Source organism: Geospiza fortis, unplaced genomic scaffold (genome assembly GCF_000277835.1).
Source record: "Geospiza fortis unplaced genomic scaffold, GeoFor_1.0 scaffold115, whole genome shotgun sequence".
Classification (NCBI taxonomy): domain Eukaryota; kingdom Metazoa; phylum Chordata; class Aves; order Passeriformes; family Thraupidae; genus Geospiza; species Geospiza fortis.
In genome coordinates this window covers 526117-538123 of record NW_005054499.1, presented here as the reverse complement: position 1 = coordinate 538123, position 12007 = coordinate 526117, and the positions used below count along the sequence as shown (strand labels likewise).

The 12007-nt window shown below is 39.7% G+C and overlaps 1 long non-coding RNA gene across 1 annotated transcript; it reads left to right on the top strand.

The window, feature by feature from the left end:
- The first annotated feature begins 8959 nt into the window (after positions 1-8959).
- Positions 8960-11228, top strand: LOC115948740. Its single transcript, XR_004082523.1, has 3 exons — positions 8960-9813; positions 9937-9967; positions 10995-11228. It is a non-coding gene; the product is annotated as an uncharacterized LOC115948740 (long non-coding RNA).
- Positions 11229-12007: the final 779 nt, after the last annotated feature.

The window sequence follows — 12007 nt, the reverse complement described above, 5'->3', positions numbered from 1 at the left end:
GTTGTGTTCCTGTTTTTTTCTAAAACAACAACAAAAAGAAGTTAGAGCTTCTGTTAACTTAGAACTTGAATGAAGCTGTTGTAGTCTATTGGCTTAAATTGTCCTTTGAAACCCAGAGCAGTTTTGTTGAGCATGTATTAGCTGATAAAATGTGTAGAGTAGGGAGAAAAAAATCACTTGTACTAAAGGGAAACCTTAAGCTTTTGGTCTCATTCAAATAAAATAGTCAGGGTGGATCTGCGATACTTGGTTATTGATCAGGAACTTCTGAAATTTTAGAACAGGAGAATCCCTCTGAAGAAATGTTGTTTTAACAACTTGGAGGTTACCAGAAGCTCTGAAAGACAGTTCAGAATATATTTTCTGATGTCCAGAAATCTGCAAGTGTCAATTTTGTATTTTAACTCCTTCCTTTTACCTGACTATCAGGGAAGCGTGGTTGAGGCTGACCTGACATGTCATGATGTCGACTTGCTAGGTGGGGTTCGCAGGGGACATTAACCTTGGAGTTATAGGTAAGAAAACTTTCTTTCTCATTTCCTTCAGTAAGGTGAAAGGGTTGGTGTGGGAGGAGGGAGGATATGAGCTCCACAGACCTGAGCACTGGAATAGCTTTCAAAATCTGCCATTACCATGGAGAGATTGCAAGTGTGGAAGGTAAAAGTTGAGGTTAAATCTGTCCATGTTCAAGAGAGGCATATGGTATAGGTTCTTGAAATTGATTTGAAAATAAAGATGACATGCACTTCAGAAGAAAGGTGGATGCTCTTTTAGGAGTGCTGGAAGCATAAAACATTTTGAACATTTAAATTTTTCCTCTCTGATTAAATCCAGGTATGGGTTGGATTTTTTTTCCCACCTGTGGAAAAGCAAAGAATTTGCAGCACACTTCTTCAAAGCTTAAGAATGCTGTTAAGAAAAGTGTCCAAGTAGATCTCGAAAATAATAAAATTTTGCCTTGGAAATAACAAAACTGGCATATCATGAGTTTGAATCATTTATATATTGAACATGATAATGCTTAGAAGTCATTAATCAAGAGAGAATGGCTTTTGTACCAAGGGACAGCTGTAGTTGATCCCATTATAAAATCCCACAGGATTTTAATAATCATCCCTTTTTGTGGAGGGCATATGTTGATTCTAGACAAACAAATAGCAAAAGCTGAAGAACAGGTTTGCAAATCAAATACTTGGACATGTTGAATTCTTCATGGCACCTGCTCATCTTGCACCTTTCCTCAGCCAGCAGACTTGTCTTTTCCTGCTTGTTCATGCAGTACTTGGAAAGGAGCAGAGAAGTTGGAAAAGCTTACTAGGCTAGAGGAGCATTCCAGGTGCAGTCATTATTTACCGTGGGACTGAATAGCATGCCAGTTCTGACACCAACTGCAGAAGAAGTGTGCCTGGTGAGTACAGGTATTTTGTAAGGAATTTTCAGAAATGAAGTATTTGTTTCATTCCAGATAAACCTTACTCAGCATACCCCGACTTGAGAACAGTAATGATCACACAAAGTCATCAGTGTTGTTTCACTTGAAAGATCATAAACAGCAAAAAGAGGATCTCTTAATTCTGGAGTTTCCAATCTGCATGTCCCATAGAGCTGCTGATAGTGAGTGTAGTAGGATGTATTGCACATGCTCAGGTGGACTCTGGGAAAGAAAGCAGATGGCAAGGTCCTTACAGGAGAAAAAGCAACTGAATGGATTGGCTTTTGCACATGTGGAATTTGGAGATAGCTGGAAATAATGGGAATGGGACATGCTCTTTTCATAAAACACCAGTCTCTTGGCAGTGAAGTTCATGAGTTTAAAACACAATGTCAGTATGTATTTATGTGATCGTAAGCTGCCAAACTGCATTAAAGGCAAAAAAAAAGGGAAAAAAGAATGAAAAGCAGACCAAATTCCAGTTCTGCCCTCCTTGCTTCAGACACAAGCTTCACTTTTTTCCTTCTTTAGCACCAATGAGTGTACAGCCTTCTCATTGGACTCTCCTGTTGAACTTCTGCAGAGCTTGTGTAAGTGTAGGATACACAGGTTTTTCTCTCTTTGTTTTTAAATCTTCACAGCAACCTGTGAGAGGTGATTGTATTTTTGATTTCGAGGAATGAGCATCCATTGTATCAGCACCTGGTCCCATGACATTATTCTTTCTGACATACCTTCAGACATTTCACATTTGGTGTGCAGAAGGTGCATACCCAGCTGGAATTTCAGGGGAGATGTGGTGTAAGCATTTATTTCATGATAGGAGAAGAATCTAATTCTGGAGAGCATTCAGCTGTCTTAGCAATGGATGCTTCTTTCTGTTCTGGAATTCCCTGCTGTGCTGCTTTAACTGCTGCAGGAAAAGAGAAGTGAAATGCTGCATGGGCTGAAAGTCCTGTGATTAAAAATAGTTGCAGTTCTTAAAAAAAGCCAAAACCAACCAAACAACCTTTACAAGAAACCCAAAGTCCCAAACAAGGAAAGACAGCATGGCTGTGCTCACAGCACCCTGCAGACTGGGCACCTTTTCCTTCTCTCCCTGGGAAGGGCAGAGGAGTTGCAGTAGTGTCCTTGCAGGTAGGTGGTAGCTGGTCAGGTTTGGGAAACACCCCACTAATGCAGCAGTTCAGGAACAGCTGGATCCTTTCTCAGTAAACATGAGTTATTGGCAGGGATAGCTCTAGTCTGACATCAGGTCTCTGGGGCCTCTTACCAAAGTTTGCTGTGTGCCACTCCAGGAAGAGGAAAAGAACTGTGAATTCTTTTTGCTTTCTCTTTTTGCTGGTATGGCCACTTATGAGGTATTTTATAAATCTGTTCATGCTGCAGTGGGTGTTCTCTTCCCACATTGGAAGTGTCCTTGATGCAGTATCAGGAAGGTCAGAGTTGAAAGGGCTGTGGTGAGGGGTTCATAGAACTCTTCTGGGTATCCAGAGAAGTTGTACAGTGCTAAGAATTAGGCCAAGAGAATATTAGCACCCTAGCATTCTTAGTCAAGTTCAACAGGGTCAAAAACTGGAGGAGTGTAGATCATAAAAAGGTCCTTTAATAGCCAGATTGCTCAGCAGTAGCTCATAAATAAGGACAGTCATGCTTATCCCATTGTGCTTACTGCAGAAATTTGAGCAGCCACCTTTATTCTCCTGTTTCCAAACAGTTCTGGATTCAATTTAAAATTTTTGGTGGACACAGCTTTAAAGATAACTCTTAACCATAATAATTTCTGTCAAATTTGGTTTTCTGCCCTGCCAGTTTTCTTTCAGCTGTTACTTAGAGGTTCACTACAAAAACCCTATTAATGAATACCTAGTCAATCTTTATGCCATCCATGTTATTTTTGATTTCTGTGGCTTTGATTTTCAAACTGCTGTACATTTGCAGGATGCCAATGCATTGCATTACATCTAATAAGCAGTCTGTAGGCTTTTTGATAGAGCACTGCTGAGCTGAACACACAGGTCAGAGACAAAATTCAGTTTCAGTTGAAGAGTGAATCTGGAGCAGTTCTCCTGGTGAACTTGCCAGCAGGATTTCTCAGCTGCTTCTCATTCAGATCCTAAGTGATACTTGACCATCAAGCAGTTCTTGCTACTCTCATGCTGGACAAACCAATGATTATGAATAGAGACATTGAATTTAAGGTCCCTGAGAAATGAGGATGCTTAAACCCTTAATGTAGCTTCTCACTTCTACTCTTCCTTTCCTCTCCCATTGTTGGTTGGATGTTCACCTGTACTTGTCTCCTTATGTAGAGAGAAAGGAGAAAAGCATTTCCTGCAGTGTCTTGGATGTGTTGAGCCAACAAGCTGCTGGTGCAGATGCAAAGCTCTGTTGCAAGGTTTGAGATTTTTTTGAGTGGACCTTGCTGTTTTTCAAATGATTTTTTGATGTGGTATGTAAAGGTAAACATACTGCAGGATTCTTCAAATTTCTTTGATATTATTCCTTACCTACCTGAAGTATTAAACTTGAGTTACTAATTTTGTCAGCATTTTTAGATGATAGATGTTGCAGAGAACTGTAGGAATGCACTTAGGAGCTAATTTGCTCATAAAATAATTTTATACAAAAAACATTCACATTCATCATTCATCATGTTTCTGAAGCATTAGAACATATATTTTCTTCAGTGTTCTGGTAAACATTAAATCTTCTCTGTTTCTTTCATGGCAGTTCATAGAAAATAAATGTGCTTTTTTCCCCTCTCCTTTTTTGCTTGACTGACTCTTGGTTGTAAAGTTTTAGCTTTTTCTCTCATGTCAAATAGATGTTTGCTTTTATGTGCCTTAGGAGTGGGTTCAGGAGGGTTTGCAGTGTAGCATGTAAAATCTAAAGGTCACAAATTAAATCTATTTCACTGAGCCAAAGTGGGGTCTGTGCAGTGAAGCTGCACCTTCCCTACTGTGGGAGGCTGTGTGGCCAGAGAGATATCTCCACCAATGTAGGTCATCTCTTTTCTTTCATTGGAAATAGCTTGAAAAATCCTTTTAGCAGCTAGGCTGAGGTTTAAAATAGAAGCAGCTAAATAACATCAAATGTGTGGATGTATCAGTAGAAGTTGCTGAAATGAGATACAGATGTGCAACTATTTGAGTAGCTCTTTGTGATTTTTCTGGTATGAGATGTGTGCAGTGTGGGATGGGCAGAGTGTTTGTTTACACATATGGAAGAACACTCACGTGGTTGCTCACTCTTAATTGCTGTGATTAGCTCCACCCCTTCTTTGACCGAGGAATAAGTAGTAATGGAAATTTGCATTTCAGGAATACATGAAAAGCAGTGCTCTTCTGTTACAGCAAAGTCTAGACTCTAGCATAATGGTTTAGAGTCCAAGTTTTTGGGAATAATCATCCTTCTTCTCAGAGGCAACACTTGAAATGTTTTTTTTCCTTTAACTTCAGTAATTTTCACTCAATTGAACTTTTTATACCGATTCTCTGTTTTCTGTTCTCTAATTATCCAAAGGCCATATATTTGAGTTCTTGGGGTTCAGGTGTCGTATCCTGACTTTCCATGAAGGTTATTTCTGCAGGGTAGAGTTTTTTTGGCATTCTGAAGAAAATTGGTCTGTATTTTGGTAGAATTGTCTTATTTGAACTGTCAAGTGCAGCTGAAAGCCTGTGTCTGCAGATATTATATGAACAGTTCCTACTGAGATAGGCTATTTTCAGTGTTGCTTTTATGTGAACAAAGGGTGCAAGTGAATTAGCTCAGAAAGTTTTCTACTCTATATTTCTACAGAATGATTGACCTTGGGAAAAAGAGGGGACATCAGACATTTAGGAAAGCAGTCAGTAGGGGCAGTCTTTTTCACTAATGCTTGAAATCAAAATCCAAGGTAGTGACTTGCTTGTAGGCTGGGTAACCAGGAGAGGAGCAGGAAGTACTAACACTAAATAATATCTGTGCTGTTTTCTGTGGCTGTTTCAGTTTGAGCTTGAAATGCAAAGAAGTTGTGTGTTTTGCATCTTTTTAACCATTGTGTATTTCTTACAAAGCCTCTAGTAATAAGTTAATTAATGCAGGACAGACCACAAGGATGCTTGGTGTAACTTTTTTTTATTTAAAAATGCATATTTTTCAGATACTGATCTGGATCTGGCCATAGAGACTGTGAACTTTGCTCTTGATGTAACAGAAACATGGGGTACATAATTCACATTGATTCTGTATTGGCATGTACTGTGTTGGTAGGTGAAAATTAGATAATGATGCCTGAATTGATTAATCCCCTGAGCATGGAGGAACTGCAGTGTATAAATATGGAAGAAGGCTTCCAGGAAGAAGTGTGGGATTGGCAGAGCCAGGTGGATCTCAAGCAAAGACAGACTCCTTTTTGATGCACAGAGCCTCTGCTTGTGTTAGCAAAAAATTCTTCTGTGTTCCAAACTGAGACCACAAAACCTTTAGTAAGAAAAAAACCCACAATCAGACTTTAATACCAAGAGCCTGAGAATGATTGCAGTTACTTACAGAGATAGGATTGCTTGATGAAAATTGAGATGTAAGCATGATTAGATGTTCATTTGCTTGTTACACTCATGGTTCAGTCCTGTCATTAAAACAGTTCAGCCAGTGCAGGTGTCTCAGTGCTGCCTGTAAGAAGATGGCTGCTGGCAGAATGAAAAGAGAAGAAAAAGCCTATGGCTGTGTAAATGCACACTTTTTTTTTTCTCTCTATTAGTTGTCTAAATAAGCTATTTTAGAAACTGTAGTTATTAACAGCAATCAGAAAATAGGTTCTGAAGAAGTTAAAACTAATTTTTATAACTTAGTACACAAGTGCCTGGACTCCTTTATCTACTAAAAATGTTTTAGCTTCCATTCTCATCTCATAATCCCTGAAGAACATTCATGATGCCATATGAATTGAGTTGGTAAGTTACCTCTCCTTGTCTGTGTGGAGAAGTTTGATTGCTGGCTTTCCTGAAAGGATTTCAGGACTTCATTTATGCCATCTGCCACTGTAGCCTCTGCACACACACTAGGATACTAAAGCTGTGGCACAGTATGAAATCAGTTGGAGCCTGGATATACTTTTAAATTGCTATTTCCCTGTAGGTGGCTCTTGGCCTCTGGCAGTGCTCTGGGTTGTAGCCTGCAGGGCAGTGCTCCTCTTCACTGCCTGCCTGCTGCAGCTGCTGGCTGATGTCTGGCAGAACAGGAAACATATGGAAAGGAATTACTAGAGCACAATTATCAATCACATTCTGTATTCTTGGGCTGAGTACCATGCTCTTAAACTTAGAATAATACCTGGAATAATCAAGATATGCTCCACTACTTAAGTCAAGTTTATTTTTAGCCCAGTGGTTTTTGAACTGAAACTGCTCAGGCAAAACTTGTTTTTGAAGTATTTATAATTGCTTATTAGAAATTTCAGCTGAACATGGACTGAAGGAATTTGAGCATACCAGTAGATAGATGGCTTCTCAGTGCCCCTTTGCAACCTTACACTGGGGGGAAAATTAAAAAAAAGAAAAAAGAAATAACTGGCAAGTAGAGAAGTTGGACAGAAGATTATATGACTCCCTAGTTTCTTTTCAATATTTATTGTTATATTTTTTGAATATTTTTCCTTTTCTAGGTGTTTTCTACATCTCCTGGACTTAGGCTTTGTCCCTCTCAATCTCGTATGGTTCATCATGCACCAGTAGTCAGCATGGTCAGAAGGTTTGGCTCATATTTGCCTCACAGTTTAGGACTCCTTGCAAACATTTAAGAATGGAAAAAAAAAAGAAACACGTATTTCACATCTTCCTGGTTTTCTGTATTTTGAATTAAAGTGGTTAGGAAGCTGGGTTTTAATGAGCTTTTAGTAGAGGTGAGATAGAGAAGTGTTTGTGTAACTGCTCATTATATTTGCCTGAAAACATCTTTTTGGGTGTCACCTGACTCAGTGCCTTCTCAGGTATCTGCTGCTTTGCAAGGCTCAGGTGGAATATTTGTGAGACTGACAACAAGAGAGGCAGAGGAGGATAAAAATCAGTTGTGTTCTCAGAAGTGGAACTCAGTGTCTGCTTTTTCCACGTGTCATTTGGGTTGGGAGAAGAATTGAACCAAACACTTCTGGTGTTTTATCCATTGATACCTGGTGAAGAGCAGCACAGAGCTGCGTGACCTGGCTGAAGGAGGGCAGCCCTTGGGAGCTGGAGACAGGTAAGGCTTTGGTGCAGCTTTTCCTTGCTCAACCCTTGCTGTCTTTGTGCTTGACCTATGTCTGCAGCCTCTCTCTCTTTGGTCACAAAGGTGTCAGGCCCCATACACCTGCATCCTTTCCAGCTTCTCTTAGGGAACTTCCTGGCCAAAGTCCAAACAAAAAGTGTAGCTTTGCCTGCAGATTTTCAGCTTTTATATGTTTTGCCATGGAGGTCTGTGCTTGTCTGTGTTTCCACTTCATGTGTGACCCTTTCTCTTTGGGCTTGGACCTTTTCCCCTTTTCGTGATGGCTCTTCAGGGATTGATCTTCCAGCCTCCTACCTGGCTTACATTTACAATAAGTAAAATATTTTCAGTCCTTTTGTTCATTTTGGTGGGTTTTGTCCATGAATAGGACCTCCTGACATCGCTCAGAGTGCCGGGTAATATCTGAGGTGTGGCAGTAGTGGTGATGTTTGAGGTGGTGTTGTTAGAGGTGATTCTGCTTCATTGACTCTGAAAACCTTCCCATTCCACTGAGGTATTCCCATTTCTGTAGTGCTGCCTTCCTGGCACTGCTGAGTTGGAAGAGTTTCCACCTTCCAGAGGTAACAGGAGGAATGAGATCAAGCCCTTTTTGGCTTTGTGGTTTTGCTCTGCTGTCTGAGCCCTTTCTGATATAAATTGTACATCTTGTGACCCAAGAGTTTTAGGTGCAGAAGTCAGCTTGGTTCGAGTGAGCTTTAGAGCTTTATATCCACACACTGATGGCAGGACCCCATCAACCTTCATGGCTTCTTGGAACAGTTATTTGTTGGTTGCATTCATTTGAGGGGACTGATTTTCCTCTGGGTTCTTTGATCTCTGGTCTCTGGCCTGGGCTGGATCATCAGCCTGGCTTAGCTTATACCTCTTGATCTCTTTAGGCTTCATTCATTTTTTAGAGAAATAGGATGATCCATTTCTTGAATCTTAAAATCTCTAGTTTCTCTGGAATTGGCTGGTTTGTATTCATGGCTTTTGGCTGTTAGTCTTAGGAAATGCTCTTGGGGAGTGTGGTTGTGCAGTGCCTCCTGCAGTAGCACCTTGCTGGTGACACCTTGACAGGTATCATCTCTTACACTTGCATAACCAACACAAAATCTTGCAGCCTGCTTATTCATCATTCACGTGAGCACATCAGAGTCATTTAGGACTTTAAATCCTTGCCTTTTCTTAAAAAAAGAGTAAGCAAACACCAGTTAATGTCACTGCTGCACAATGTTATGAACTGCCTGAAGAGATGTTAGTGAAATGACTGTTGCATTTTATTTCATCTGCAGGATGTTCAGGTTGATCCATCTCTGAACAGCTTCTCTCTTAATGGCCAGTTTGGAAAAGATGATGATCTGTTCCACAATAGCTGGGATTTCTTTATATTCTGCATGCTTAAGAGAAGCATGTAAAAAATAGCAGGAGGAACAGAATAAAAAATAAGAAAGCCTTACAGCTAAAGTCAAGAAATGTGGATATTCATTACTTACCATGGACCAAACCTCTAAACTGGTATTCAGAAACTGAAGTGTGAAAGTAGCTGAAATCAGCTCTGGCAGTATGTCACATTTCCTTTAGTGAGCTGAAGCAGAGGCTCAGGTGAACATCACCTGCATTCTTGTTTCCAGATTCAGTCCTAAGTTTTAGCTTAGAGATAACTGATGCAAAGAGTTGTAGCTTATTTTGAAAAAAAAAACCCAGTAAGGATCTTTCCAAGTCTACCTCAGTAACCTGGGATATTTGGTGGCATGTGAAATAGGTGACTTGGCTTCACTTACCTTTGGCTTTATAGAGAGGCAGGAGGATGGTGTAACACCTGCTCAAGCTCACTGCAGTTCTGTAAACAGTGTGTGTGAGAGTTGATTAACTATTTGCATATTGATATTACTACCTAGCACTCTCAAATTATTCACCATGAAGAGCCATTTCTGAGATTGTGAATTCTATTTTATTCATGTTTGCTGCTTTTGTATCTGCTGAATGCCAGCTCCCTCTTTTCCATGGGGTAGGATTGCAGGATCTGTGCTCTTTGTTTTAATAACTTTCTCCTCTTTGAAATGCCATTATTTCTGGTCTGTTTTTAGATGATGAAGGATAGACGCTGTGATGGGCACTAAAGCATGGACTTGAAGTGTGCGCTCTGGTGGCAGGTACTCCTATCTGATCCTCTGGTCTGATGTGTCTGAGGAGGGCTTAGGTGCTGTGTGTCTTAGCTGTGGTTTTCTCCATTTATTAATTTCAGTGTTGATTGAAATGTTTGTCTTTATTTATAGCATATCCAACAGCTGTGTTGCAACAGAGAAGGTAAGTTTAGAGCTGGGGGTGAAGAGGTTGACAAGCTCTGGATAGTTAATTATGTTTTGGTTTTTTTTTTTTCTAATACAATCCTTAAAGTTTATAGACAGATGTTGGATGTTTTGAGTATTTTCTTGGAGGGTCCTGATGCTTAAGATCAGACAGAAAACCATTGTAAGCAAAATCAAAGAAATTTGTGATGAAGAAAAATTAATTCTGAATATTGGTTTGGGAGATGATGGTGAAACAAATGGGAAGTTGTGATCTTGGACATTAGACAGCTGCTAAAGCCATTACAAAATGGCAAGAAACAAAGCATTTATGATATATTATATGGGGAGGAGAAGAGACTAATTTGAGAATTAGATTTTTAACCATTCTTGCAGTATTTATTTGTCATTTAAGATACAGACACAGATGCAAATTCACCAGTCTGTTCAGTGAGATATTTTTCCTATTCATTTTCCTGATTGAGAATTAGTGTTAATGTCACATTTGTTGCTAGAAGCTATTGAGCTGGTCATGCTCATTTTTCGCTGCTGAGCTCAGTGAGTTTTGCTTTCCACTCTGTGATGGAGGATTGCTGGTTGCTGTTAGCTGTGCTTTAAAGACAAGAATTCCTGAGTTTGGTCAAGTTTAGGACATGTTTGTTCTAAAACCTAATAAAAGCATTAGCTAATATATATGTCAATCTGTGAGTTCTCTGATGTGGGTTATAAGGGATTTGCCTGTCAATACATCTGAATTACCTTGTTTTGACAGGTAATTAAATCTGGATCTTTTCCTTAGCTAACAAAGCAAACAGTCTCAGATATGCTTTGCTAGGCAGAATCATGTGTAGACAGCACGGTTTTATTATCTGTGAGGAAAACTGCAATATAAGAACATGAAATCTAGATGACCTTGAATGAAAGCAAAGAAATAAAATTTTATGAGATACAGTATATTAATGCTCCAACTTGGATGTAGGAATTCCTGTGCAGTAATTTTATTTTAACTGCCATTAAAGCTCTGTGTACAATCTGTACTTCTGCAGGAGATGTGAAATATCCCAGGGATTGGCTGGCTACCTGAAGGACCCCAGTGTCTGCCTTTCATGGCAAGTGACCTGAGCATTGATGTGCCCATGGTAGCAGTTCAGGTGGGTGTGTTACCTGTATTTGCAGACTTTTCTTGTCCTCTGCATTGTACCAGAAACTGCACGTGTCTTGTACAATCTGTTTGGCCCTCTTGTAATGTCTGGTTTTCCTAATAAACATCTTTTGAAGTCTTTGCTTTGTGGCTGATTTCCAAGGGTCCAAGTTCCCATGTGTTAGGTACATCCTTCTGATGTATTCTTTGGATCATTCAGGGAGGAGAAGAGAAACTCATAACTGCTTCCTTTGAATAAAAAAAACCTTATTTGAAGCTGCTGTGTCCACACAAGACCTTCACTAGTAGTTTCTCTGTTTTGAGTATTTTCTTGGAGTGTCCTGATGCTTAAGATCAGACAGAAAACCGTTGTAAACAAAATCAAAGAAATTTCTGATGAAGAAAAATTAATTCTGAATGTTGGTTTGGGAGATGATTGTGAAACAAATGGGAAGTTGTGATCTTGGCCTTTTATTCCTGTGAAGTGCCAAGCCCTGTGGGAAAACTTCAGCCACATGAAGGTGAACTACCTTGTGCTTACATGAATACCAAGAGTTTGGCTTCATCCTGGCTTGCTGTTTTTTATTTAAAAGGAGGACTGAGAAGAGATAGAATGCACCCAATGGTGTGTTTTCAATATTCCTCCGTTTGGTTCTTTGCAGGGAGGATGGAAGGTAGCCTGTGTGCCCATGCAGATCTGGTTTCAAGAGGTGAAAATTTGTGTGCATGTGTGTATTGACTTCAAAATCCCCTTTTTTTTTCTATAGCAGTGTTCTGGCATGTCATGGAGATCAGTTTGGTTTTGTTTTTCAGTTCAGCTGGGCAGACATTACCAGAATCCCTCAGAAATACACTGTTTTTTCCTATGCTTAATCCTTTTTAGATGCAGCATTGTACTAATCTTGCTGAATAGCAGGA